At 46.9% G+C, this 12,293-nt stretch overlaps 1 protein-coding gene across 1 annotated transcript in view; it reads right to left on the bottom strand.

The window, feature by feature from the left end:
- Window positions 1–12,293, bottom strand: part of astn1 (astrotactin 1) — a 3,463,295-nt gene that overhangs the window by 1,303,871 nt on the left and 2,147,131 nt on the right. The window lies entirely within an intron of this gene.

Below are 12,293 nucleotides of genomic sequence, written 5' to 3'. Positions count from 1 at the left end.
GGTTAGCCCAATCTATATGCATATTAAAGTCATCCATGATAACTGCATGCACCCCTAATTTCCTGTTTGATGCCCTCCCCAACATCACTACTACTGTTTGGAGGTCTATACACAACTCCCACTAGTGTTTTCTGCCCTTTGGTATTCCGTAGCTCCATCCATACCGATTCCACATCATCCAAGCTAATGTCCTTCCTAACTATTGCGTTAATCTCCTCTTTAACCAACAATGCTACCCCACCTCCTTTTCTTTTTATTCTATCCTTCCTGAATATTGAATACCCCTGGATGTTGAGTTCCCAGCCTTGGTCACCCTGGAGCCATGTCTCCGTGATGCCAACCACATCGTATCCGTTAACTGCTATCTGCACAGTTAATTCGTCCACCTTATTCCGAATACGCCTCGGATTGAGGCACAGAGCCTTCAGGCTTGCCTTTTTAATACACTTTGATCCTTTAGAATTTTGCTGTAAAGTGGCCCTTTTTGTTTTTTACCTTGGGTTTCTCTGCCCTCCACTTTTACTCGTCTCCTTTCTGTCTTTTGCTTCTGTCTCCATTTTGTTTCCCTCTGTCTCCCTACATTGGCTTCCGGTTAAGCAACGTCTCGATTTCAAAATTCTCATCCTTATTTTCAAATCCCTCCATGGCCTCACCCCTCCCTATCTCTGTCATCGCCTCCAGCCCCACAACCCCTCGAGATGTCTGCACTCCCCTAATTCTGCCCTCTTGGGCATCCCTGATTATAATCACTCAGCCATTGCCTTCTGTTGCCTCGGCCCTAAGCTCTGGAATTCTCTGCCTAAACCTCCCTGCATCTACTGCCCTTTCCGCCTTCAAGACACTCCTTAAAACCTACCTCTTTGACCAAGCTTTTAGTCACCTGCGTTAATTTCTACTTTTGCGGCTCGGTGTCAAGTTTTTATTCCATAATACTCCTGTGAAGCGCTTTGGGACGTTTCACTACTTTAAAGATGCTACATAAATACAAGTTGTTGTTGTTCATCATTTCATACTCATTATAGAAAGGAGATTTTTGTGATCAAGGTGAGCACTATTGATTAATTACTTTCCCCACTTGGGCACCCCGTGTCCAAGGATCTCCCAGGTAAGAGGTACAAAGTAATGCTCCCTCAACTCTTCCCTCAACTCTTCCCCAACAGTGTGACTTCACCCCTATCTGTCGTCAACTCTGATTGAGATGATCAATGTAGTGCTGTGAGCCCATCGAGGAATTGGGAGAATGCTGTTAGAATGTTTTAAGATGATTTTTAATAGTCAATCTATCCCAGCATTCCCTTCTTTTAGCATTTTTAGTGGGAGAGCAAATGTGCGAAAAAGCAAACTTAATCTTGTCTCTATATATAGTTGTCAGCTATGGCTTGGTGGGCAGCACTCTTGCCTCTGGGTCAGAAGGTTGTGGATTCAAGTCCCACTCCAGGAACTTGAGCACAAAAATTTAGGCTGACATTCTAATGCAGTACTGAGGGAGTGCTTCACTGTCGGAGGTGCCATCTTTTGGATGAGATGTTAAACCGAAGCCCCGTCTGTTCTCTCAAGGGGACATAAAAGATCCCACGGCACTATTTTGAACAAGAGCGGGGGAGTTATTCCCAGTGTCTTGGACAATATTTATCCCTCAATCTACATAACAAAAAACAGATTATCTGGTCATTATCACATTGCTGTTTGTGGGAGTTTGCTTGTGCACAAATTGGCTGCCGCGTTTCCTACATTGAAACAGTGAGTACACTCCAAAGTAATTAATTGGCTGTAAAGTGCTTTGAGACGTCGGTGGTCATGAAAGGGGCTCGATAAATCCAAGTCCTTCTTTCTTTATATATGAACAACAGATCTAAGGAACCGGATAAACATTTGGCCTAAGCACTTACTGTGCTATAAACAAAGCTTTTGGCACAGAGGCAAAGGCTGAAAACATGATAAGCTGCAGCCTCAGCTAAATGTGCAAACCACGTATAACGTAAGCACAGGCCAAGGTTGTATTGTAGCACAAGAATACAACCAGGCGCTCTTTAACAACAACAACAACTTGTATTTATGTAGCGCTTTAACGTAGTAAAATGTGCCAGGGTACTTCAAAAGAGCGCTAACAAACATAATTTGACACCGAGCCACGCAAGAGGACATATGGGCAGATGACCAAAGGCTTGATTAAAGAGATAGGTTTTAAGAACTGTCTTAAAGGAGGAATGAGATGTAGTGAGGCAGAAAAGAATTTCAGAGCTTTGGGCCTTCCCAACTGAAGGCATGGCCCCCAATGGTGGAGTGATTAAAATCGGGGATGCTCATGATCTCAGAATTGGAGGATACAGTTTTCTCGGAGGGTTGTAGGGCTGGAGGAGGTTACAGAGCTAGGGCCCAACATTGCCCAAGCCATTTTTTCGGCGTACTAACCTAAAGCACACCAACTTTGCGCGCTGGAAAGGGCGCCAGAAAAAAGGGGCCCCATCCTGGCCGCTCTTTGGAGTCTCCGGAGTCGTGGCGTGGTGTGGAGACTGAAGGAGGGGGCGGATCAACAGGCCAGCGCAGAAAGCACTGCCGGCACCTGCGCGCGTGCTCAGTGAGAGCTGCGCGCATGCTCCTGCCCTCCCAGCGCGTCCTGTAGGCTGTGAGCAGGACCCGATGCTCGCAGCCCCTATCCCAGGCTGAAGGGACATCCGATCTCGCCGCACCCTATCCCCGGCCGAGTGGACTCCCGCAACGGCCGGCCAGCCCGCTGAGTTCCCGGGTAGGTATTACTTCACTTTTATTTTTTATTTAGTGGCTGTGCTTGTGTGGCTGTGCTTGAGACTTTTGATTGGTCGGGGGGAGGGAGGAGGAGAGTTTTAGGGAGGGGGGAGGAGGAGAGTTTTGCGTGGGGAGGAGGAGAGTTTTGGTGGGGAAGAGAAAGAGTGTATTTCGGTGGGGGGGAGAGAATGAGTGAATTGGGGGGGGAAGAGGAGGGGGAAGAGAGTTTGTGGGGGGGGGAGAAAGAGTGCTTTGCGTCGGGGGGTGGGGGGGCAGGAGAAAGAGTGTCTCTCTGGCTAACACACACCCCCACCCTCGTGACATTGTGGCCAGCAGCTCGCATTTCTCCAGTAGGATTTACTTCATTTTTATTAGTATTTTAATGTTTGCAATGTTTGGTGCTTGGTTGTTGAGGTCCTCTCCAGTTCCCTTCCCTCCCCTATCCCTGCCCTAATGTCTGCCGAATGTGCGCTGCTTTTTCTTCACTGCCCGCAAAGTTTTTCAGAGTTGGCCACATACGCTGACCTAAGTGGATTTGGAGTAAGTTTTTGCTGGCCAAAGTGGCATAAATGGCCAAAAGTGACGTAAGTGTCTGGGAACGCCCCCTTTTGAAAAATAAACTGACCTAAAAAAAATCGTACCTAACTGACTTCTCTGGAGCAAATTTTGGGGGTGAAAATAGCATTTTTTAAACTTACACCAGAAAAAACAACACTCCAAAAAAATTGATGCAAGTCATGGCCAGGATTGGGCCCATAGGGAGGGGTGAGACCATGGAGGGATTTGAAAACAAGGATGAGAATTTAAAATCAAGATGTTGCTTATCCAGGAGCCAATGTATGTCAGTGAGCACAGGGGTGATGGGTGAGCAGGACTTAATGTGAGTTAGTAGATGGGCAGCACAGTTTCAGATTACCTCAATTTTATGGAGGGTGGATGGTGGGAGGCCGACCAGGAGTGCATTGGGGTAGTCAAGTCTAGAGGTAACAAAAGCATGGATGTGGGTTTCAGCTGCAGATGAGCTGAAGTAGGTGAGAGTCTGGTGATGTTACGGAGGTGGAAATAGGTGGTCTTAGTGTGGCCGGAAAATCACCTCGGAGTCAAATACGGCACCAAGATTGCGAACTTCTGATTGTCCCAGAGGGTCAGGAGCAATGCAGCCACGCTGAGGGAGCGCCTGGAGGGCGGGGGGCTCGTGACTCAAGGACTTGCGTTGTTCTTGTTGTGTATCTGTAAAGCATGCACTCCCATGTTCCGCCACCAGGGAGTGCATCCCCTGAAGTCCCAAAGGATTCCAGCATCCCTTGGGAGCACTCAATATAAGGCGGCCCCCCTAAGGCCTGTTCCTCACTCTGGAGTGTCTCAATAAAGACTGAGGTCACTGTTACTTTAACCTCCCTGTGTGCAGTCTCATCTGTGTCAGGAATACAACAACTGGCGATGAGTATATGAATCCAACGCAAAGATGCAGCAAACTGTGAGCATCCTGGAGAAGTTCTCAGAGGGTGGGACGCCTATGTCGAACGACTAGACCAGTACATTGTAGCCAACGAGCTGGACGGAGAAGGAAGCGCTGCAAAAAGGAGAGTGGTCCTCCTCACGGTCTGCGGGGTACCGACCTACAGCCTCATGAAGAATCTTCTGGCTCCGGTGAAACCCACAGATAAGTCATATGAGGAGCTGTGTACACTGGTTCTGGAGCATCTTAACCCGAGGAAGAGCGTGCTGATGGCGAGGTATCAGTTCTACACGTGCCAGCGATCTGAAGGTCAGGAAGTGGCAAGCTACGTCGCCGAGCTAAGGCGACTTGCAGGACAATGTGAGTTTGATGGCTACCTGGAGCAGATGCTCAGAGACTTTTTTGTACTGGGCATTGGCCACGAGATCATCCTATGAAAACTTTTGACTGTAGAGACACCGACCCTCAGTAAGGTCATTGCAATAGCACAGGCGTTTATGTCCACCAGTGATAACACCAAACAAATCTCTCAGCACACAAGTGCTAGCAATGTTCATGAATTAACTGGAACTGTGTTTGTGAGCAGAAATGTACAGGGCAGAAACCACGAATCTCCAACTGCCAGCAGGCCTCAGGTGACCCAGATGACTCAGAGTCCATAAAAAAGGATGAATGCAAGACAATTCACACCTTGTTGGCATTGTGGTGGCTTCCATTTAGCCTATTCATGCGGCTTCAAAGGGTATATTTGCAAAAAATGTGGAACAATGGGGCATCTCCAACGAGCTTGCAGACGAGCTGCAAGCTCTGCAAAACCTGCTAACCAGGAAGATAGTTCCATGGTGAATCAAAGCAATTTCGAGTCTCAGAGAGAGGAGGCAGATGCTGAAGGACAAGGGGTGCACACATTTTCAACGAAATGTCCACCTATAATGCTAAATGTAAAATTGAATGGCTTACCCGTAGCCATGGAACTGGATTCTGGCTCTAGCCAATCCATCATGAGTAAAAAGATGTTTGAGAGACTGTGGTGCAACAAGGCACTCAGACCAGCCCTGAGCCCCATCCACACGAAACTGAGAACGTACACCAAAGAGCTTATCACTGTCCTGGGCAGCGCCATGGTCAAGGTCACCTACGAGGGTACGGTGTACAAACTGCCACTCTGGATTGTCCCGGGCGATGGCCCCACACTACTTGGAAGGAGCTGGCTGGGCAAAATCCACTGAACTGGAATGACATCCGAGCGCTATCACATATCGATGAGGCCTCATGTACCCAGGTTCTTAACAAATTTCCTTCCCTTTCTGAGCCTGGCATTGGAAACTTTTCGGGGGCGAAGGTGCGGATCCACTTGGTCCCAAAGGCACAACCCATTCACCACGAGGTGCGAGCGGTACCTCACATGATGAGGGAGAGAGTGGAAATCGAGCTGGACAGGCTGCAATGCAAGGGCATCATCTCCCCAGTGGAATTCAGCGAGTGAGCCAGCCTGATTGTTCCAGTTCTCAAAAGTAATGGCACGGTCAGGATTTGCAGCGATTATAAAGTCGTTACAGGACCAATACCTGCTACCTAAGGCAGACGACCTATTTGCGACGCTGGCAGGAAGCAAGATGTTCACCAAGCTCGATCTGACTTCGGCCTACATGACGCAGGAGCTGGAGGAGTCTTCGAAGGGCCTCACCTGCATCAACACGCACAAAGGACTTTGCATCTACAACAGATGCCCGTTTGGAATTTGGTCAGCTGCAGTGATCTTCCAGAGAACTATGGAGAGCCTACTCAAGTCGGTACCATGCACGGTGGTTTTTCAGGACGAAATATTGGTCACAGGTCGGGACACCGTCGAGCACCTACAAAACCTGGAGGAGGTCCTCCAGCGACTGGATCGCGTAGGGCTGCGGCTGAAGAGGTCGAAATGCGTCTTCATGGTAACAGAAGTGGAATTTTTGGGGAGAAAGTTCGTGGCGGATGGCATTCGGTCCACAGATACCAAGACAAAGGCTATCAGGAACGCACCTAGGCCACAGAACGTCACGGAGCTGCGGTCATTCCTGGGACTCCTCAACTATTTTGGTAACTTCCTACCGGGGTAAAGCACCCTCTTAGAGCCCCAACATGTGTTATTGCGTAAAGCTGAGAACTGGGAATCGGAAAAAAAACAAGTAATTGCTTTTGAGAAAGCCAGAAACATTTTATGCTCCAACAAGCTGCTTGTATTGTATAACCCGTGTAAAAGACTCGTGCTAGCATGTGATGCATCGTCGTACGGAGTCGGGTGTGTATTACAACAAGCTAATGTAGCGAGGATGTTGCAACCTGTCGCCTATGCCTCCAGGAACTTGTCTAAGGCCGAGAGGGCTGACAGCATGATTGAGAAAGAGGCATTAGCGTGTGTGTTCGGGGTAAAGAAAATGCATCAGTACCTGTTTGGCCTCAAATTTGAGCTGATCACAAGCCTCTCATATCGCTGTTCGCTGAAAACAAGGGGATAAATACTAATGCCTCAGCCCGCATACACAGGTGGGCACTCACGCTATCAGCATATAACTATACCATCCACCACAGGCCAGGCACCGAGAACTGTGCAGTTGCTCTCAGTCGGCTACCATTGCCCACCACAGGGGTGGAAATGGCGCAGCCTGCAAACTTGTTAATGGTGACGCAACCCTCTGACTTGTTGATGGTCATGGAAGCATTTGAAAATGATAAATCACCTGTCACGGCCCGCCAGATTAGGACTTGGACCAGCCAAGATCCTCTGCTGTCCCTAGTAAAAAACTGTGTACTGCATGGGAGCTGGGCCAGCATCCCTGTTGAAATGCTAGAGCTAATCAAGCCGTTCCAGTGGCAAAAGGATGAGCTGTCCATTCAGGCAGACTGCCTGTTGTGGGGTAACCACGTAGTGCTACTCAAAAAGGGCAGGGAGACGTTCATCTCGGATCTCCATAGCACACACCCGGGTATAGTAATGATGAAAGCGATAGCCAGATCCCACGTATGGTGGCCCGGTTTCGACTCTGACTTAGAGTCCTGTGTACGGTAATGCAGCGTGTGTGCTCAGTTGAGCAACGCGCTCAGAGAGGCACCACTAAGTTTGTGGTCCTGGCCCTCCAGACCATGGTCGAGGATCCATGTCGACTATGCGGGCCCATTTCTCGGTAAAATGTTCCTGATGGTGGTGGATGCTTTTTCAAAATGGATTGAATGTGAAATAATGTCGGAAAGCATCGCCACCGCCACCATTGAAAGCCTGAGGGCCATGTTTGCCACCTACGGCCTGCCTGACATACTGGTCAGTGACAACGGGCCATGTTTCATCAGTGCCGAATTTAAAGAATTCATGACCCACAATGGGATCAAACATGTCACCTCAGCCCCGTTTAAACCAGCCTCCAATGGGCAGGCAGAGCGGGCAGTACAAACAATCAAACAGAGTCTGAAACGAGTCACAGAAGGCTCACTCCAAACCCGCCTGTCCCGAGTACTGCTCAGCTACCGCACGAGACCCCACTCGCTCACAGGGTGCCCCCGGCTGAGCTACTCATGAAAAGGACACTTAAAACCAGACTCTCGCTGGTTCACCCCAACCTGCATGATCAGGTCAAGAGCAGGCGGCAGCAACAAAATGTAAATGATGGTCGCGCCACAGTGTCACGGGAAATTGATCTGAATGACCCTGTGTATGTGCTAAACTATGGACATGGTCCCAAGTGGATTGCGGGCACGGTGATAGCTAAAGAAGGGAGTAGGGTGTTTGTAGTCAAACTAGAAAATGGACAAATTTGCAGAAAGCACCTGGACCAAACGAGGCTGTGGTTCACAGACTGCCCTGAACAACCCACAGCAGACACCCCTTTTTCGAGCCCACAACACATACCCAAAGGATCAACGACATCACCCCGGACCAGGAAATCGAACCCATCATGCCCAACAGCCCAGCAAGGCCAGGCTCACCCAGCAGCCCTGCAGGGCCAACAACACGCCAGCCCAGTGAGGGCACAGCCAACACACCAGAACAGACATTTGTACTGAGGCGGTCCACCAGGGAAAGAAAGGCTCCCGACCGCCTCACCTTGTAAATAGTTTTCACCTTGACTTTGCGGGGGAGTGATGTTGTGTATTTGTAAAGCATACACTCTTATTCCGCCACCAGGGAGCGCATCCCCTGAAGTCCCAAGGGATCCCAGCATCCCTTGGGCGCACTCTATATAAGCCGGCCCCTAAGGCCTGTTCCTCACTCTGGAGTGTCTCAATAAAGACTGAGGTCACTGTTACTTTAACCTCCCTGTGTGCAGTCTCACCTGTGTCAGGAATACAACAGTTCTCCGACATCAGAGAGCGTTCTCGGAGGTAGTCAGAACTTGGGATCCAGGTCGATTATTTACATATATTGTAAAGTTCCGATGAAAGGTCACAGACCTGAAACATTAACTTTGTTTCTCTCTCCACAGATGCTGCCCAATCTGCTGAGATTTCCAAGATTTTCTGGTTTTCTTTCTGATTCCAGCGTCCACAGGATTTTGCTTTTGCATTATGTACATATCATTTAATATAACTGGAAGAGGAAATCAGTCACTGCAATGAAGCTTGTGATTATAAAAAAAACACTCGCGCATGAATTGTGCGTGGGGTAATTGCTGCCGGACTAACAATCCTTTGTTGCGACGGTAACCACCAAGAAACACGCTCACAAATCTCATTTCATGTTGAGCTCATAGCTAGCAAAGAAAGGGGGTTCTCATTTTCCCAGTCTGGGCTGGATTCAAAGACAAATCCCAGAGCTGAACTGATAGCATGGTAAATCAGGGCGCTACCCAGCAACAATCACCGTTAGCGATTTTTTTTGTTTTTGGTGATTCACTGAAAATGGTTTACACCTGAGTGCACAGCAATGCTAATTTAGCATCGAGCCACTGCGGGGGTAAGCATCGACAGTGAAGCAGACTGGGTTGTCACAAGCTGATCTATGATCAGTGCCAAGTGGAAAATTCCTTATTCATGAATCCACTAGCAGGAAACTCCGATGGGAGGCAGGAGTGTTCCTTCCAGAGCAAGTTTTAAAACATTTTTAAATATAAAAAAAACAAAATAAGCAAATCTACAAGACAGTACAACTCAAAGCAGTAACACTTCAAATAACTGGTTTATTGGCTCAAAATGCTTTTACTTATTCAATAAGAACAAATGACAGTCCACGGTTACAGTTGCAATTGACATACATCTGTGACTGTGGTGTGCAACAGATCTTGTATAACTCGATTCAGTGTCTTCATACACAATGTACAGTTTGAAGTAACTTAGTAAACAAAAATCAATCAAGGGAACTTCCGCCCAACACACTTAGGTGCCCAGAAACATTTGTGTTACAGTTTATTCATAATATAATCACTAGCTATTGCCTTTAAATGCTTTTTTGAGTAGCACACATATTTTCTTGCAATAAATATTCTGCAAGCTTGCTTAAAACATCATCATTGAACATAAAAATAATGCAAGCATTTCTAATTGTGGATTCAGAGACTTGAAAAAACAATTTAGGCTGGCATTCCAGTGCAATTATGCGGGACCGCTGCATTGTTAGAGAGCCATCTTTCAGATGCGATATTAAATTGAGGCCTCATCTGCCTGCTCAGGATGATTAAAAAGATCCCTTAACACAATTTGAAGAGCAGGGGGAGGGGAGGGCGGAAGTTCCTGGTGTCTGAGCCAACATTCATTCCTCAACCAACACCATGAAAACAGATTATTTGCTCAACATTTGTTGAGGTCCTGCTGTGTGCAAATTGGCTGCTGTGTTTGCCTACAGAAAAACAGTGACTACACTTCAAGAGTAATTCATCGGCTGTAAAGCTCTTTGGGGCATCCTGGGACAGAAGAGGTGTGGTACAAAGGCAACTTCATTCTTTCTTGCATCGAAAGTCCAGAATGTCCAAACAGCTCATGATGGCACCCAACCCCGATGGTTCAGTGAGGCTGTGGCCTTTTGCAACGGTGGTGCGGGTTCCCTTAAAGGGGAGGACCTACTGCTGCTGCCGCCATGTTTTCTTTTGTCAGCCAACTGCCATGTCGGCCCGATAATGACACCCCCCCCCGGGTTTGGCCCGGCCGCCAACAGGCAGCCCGGCAACCCCTCCTGGATGCCAGGCCGCTGGCCAGCCTGAAACCCTCCCTGATGCCCACCTGACCAGTAGATTGACATCCTCCTGATGACGTGCTTAACACGGATCGGCAGCAGCAGAGCGGTAAGCGGGAAAACTCAGGAGGGCACTTGGGCTATCAGCGGCCATTCCACCAAAATTCAGCGGCCACTCCATCCGCAGCATGGCCACCGATTTGCGGTGGTAACAGGTCTTAAGAAAAGGGGCAATTTCGGCCCCAAGGTTTTTTTGTCTTTACTAGGCAGTGTTCTGAGCTGCCTCTTTTAAATGAAGGAAGTGCCTCTGACAGTGCACTAGGAGCACATACCAGGTCCTATACATTATACCTACATCCCTGCTATTGAAATTAATATGATACCTCTCGAAGCCTGGAAAATAACTGCTGACTTGCATGGTTTTTGATTTATTGCTACTGTTAAGTAGAGCAGCATAATTATGTTAAACAAAAGTTAAATGAGGATTTAACCATTTTAAGAAAAAAAATTGTGCTCAACATTGAACACGATCTCATTATTTTATTAATTGAAATATGATTATCATTCCCTTTAATCAAAATGAATGTATTTTTCAGGTTAATATGTACAGAAACTACATTTAGATTAAAAAAATATAATTTATTTCAAATACTAAGTAGTGTTTTTTGACAGAGCCTCTTCAATAAGAGAAATATGTGTGCTTTTCTCCCGTCATCCCAAGTAATGCAATACTCATTTCATTCAGCCAGGAAACTTAATGTCTTCATATATTTTTTTAAAAAGGTTTTAAAGAAAAATGACTACGGATGATTTACACCTCCATACATACATTAAATCTCACTTCAATTAAACCCTCAGGCTTTATGTATTCTCCTATATCTCTCAAATTTATGTTTCCTTCATGAATACTGGTGCAGAGGACAGAGAAAACAACTTTATTTTGAGGTCATGGCTTTCTGGTCCTTCAGCCAGTGGCTCAGTGGGTAGCACTTTCACCTCTGCGACAGAAGGTTGTGGGTTCAAGTCCCACTCCAGAGGCTTAAGCACAAAATCTAGGCCATCAATTCAGTGCAGTGCTGAGGGAGTGCTGCACTGTCGGAGGTGCCGCCTTTCAGATGAGATGTTAAACTGAGGCCTCTGCTTTCTCATTTGGACGTAAAAGATCCCATGGCACTATTTTGAGGAGTTATCCCTGGTGTCCTGGCCAATATTTATCCCTCAATCAATATCTAAAACAGATTATCTGGTCATTATCACATTGCTGTTTGTGGGACCTTGTTGCGCGCAAATTGGCTACTGTGTTTCCTACATTACAACAGTGACTACAGTTCAAAAAGTACTTAAGCTGTTGAGCTTCAGTTGTTCAATATGTAGGTAGGTAGAAGACTTGGTTCCAAGTAGACTATCAACAATTTCTGGCCACTTCAGAAATGGCCAATCTTTCAAAACTCAGAGCCAGAAAAATAAATTGTACACTGGAAGCAGTATCAAGTTTTAACTATAGTATATCTTAGTTAAACTCTTACTCAAACACATGTGCAAGAAACTTAAACTCTTGCCCAGCAACAGGATTTGATATGCTTTGTTTCAATGACTTACTTACTCAAAATCCAGATCGTATTCCCTTGATCCTTTTCTCTCCCATTCCTCCTCTCTCTGTGCTTCATTCTTCCTCTCATTACCTTTCTGTCTCACACTCCCTCGATCTTCGTCTATCTCTCTCAATATCTCTTTCCCCTTTTTTGCCTCTCATCCTTTCACTTTCCCACATTCTCTGCATCTCTATTATTCACTCCTTGTCTCTCATATTTTCTTCCTCCACCTTCTCTTTTCCTTTTTTCTCATTCCCTCGCTGCCTCTCTCAATTTCTCCTTTCCTCTCTCACTCTCTGTTTCCCTTTCTCTCCTTACCTCACACATCCCTCCTTTGTCCTTCTCTCATTCCATCTCT

The sequence above is a fragment of the Pristiophorus japonicus genome, chromosome 8 (assembly GCF_044704955.1).
Source record: "Pristiophorus japonicus isolate sPriJap1 chromosome 8, sPriJap1.hap1, whole genome shotgun sequence".
NCBI lineage: Eukaryota > Metazoa > Chordata > Chondrichthyes > Pristiophoridae > Pristiophorus > Pristiophorus japonicus.
This window is presented reverse-complemented; position numbering and strand designations above follow the sequence as displayed.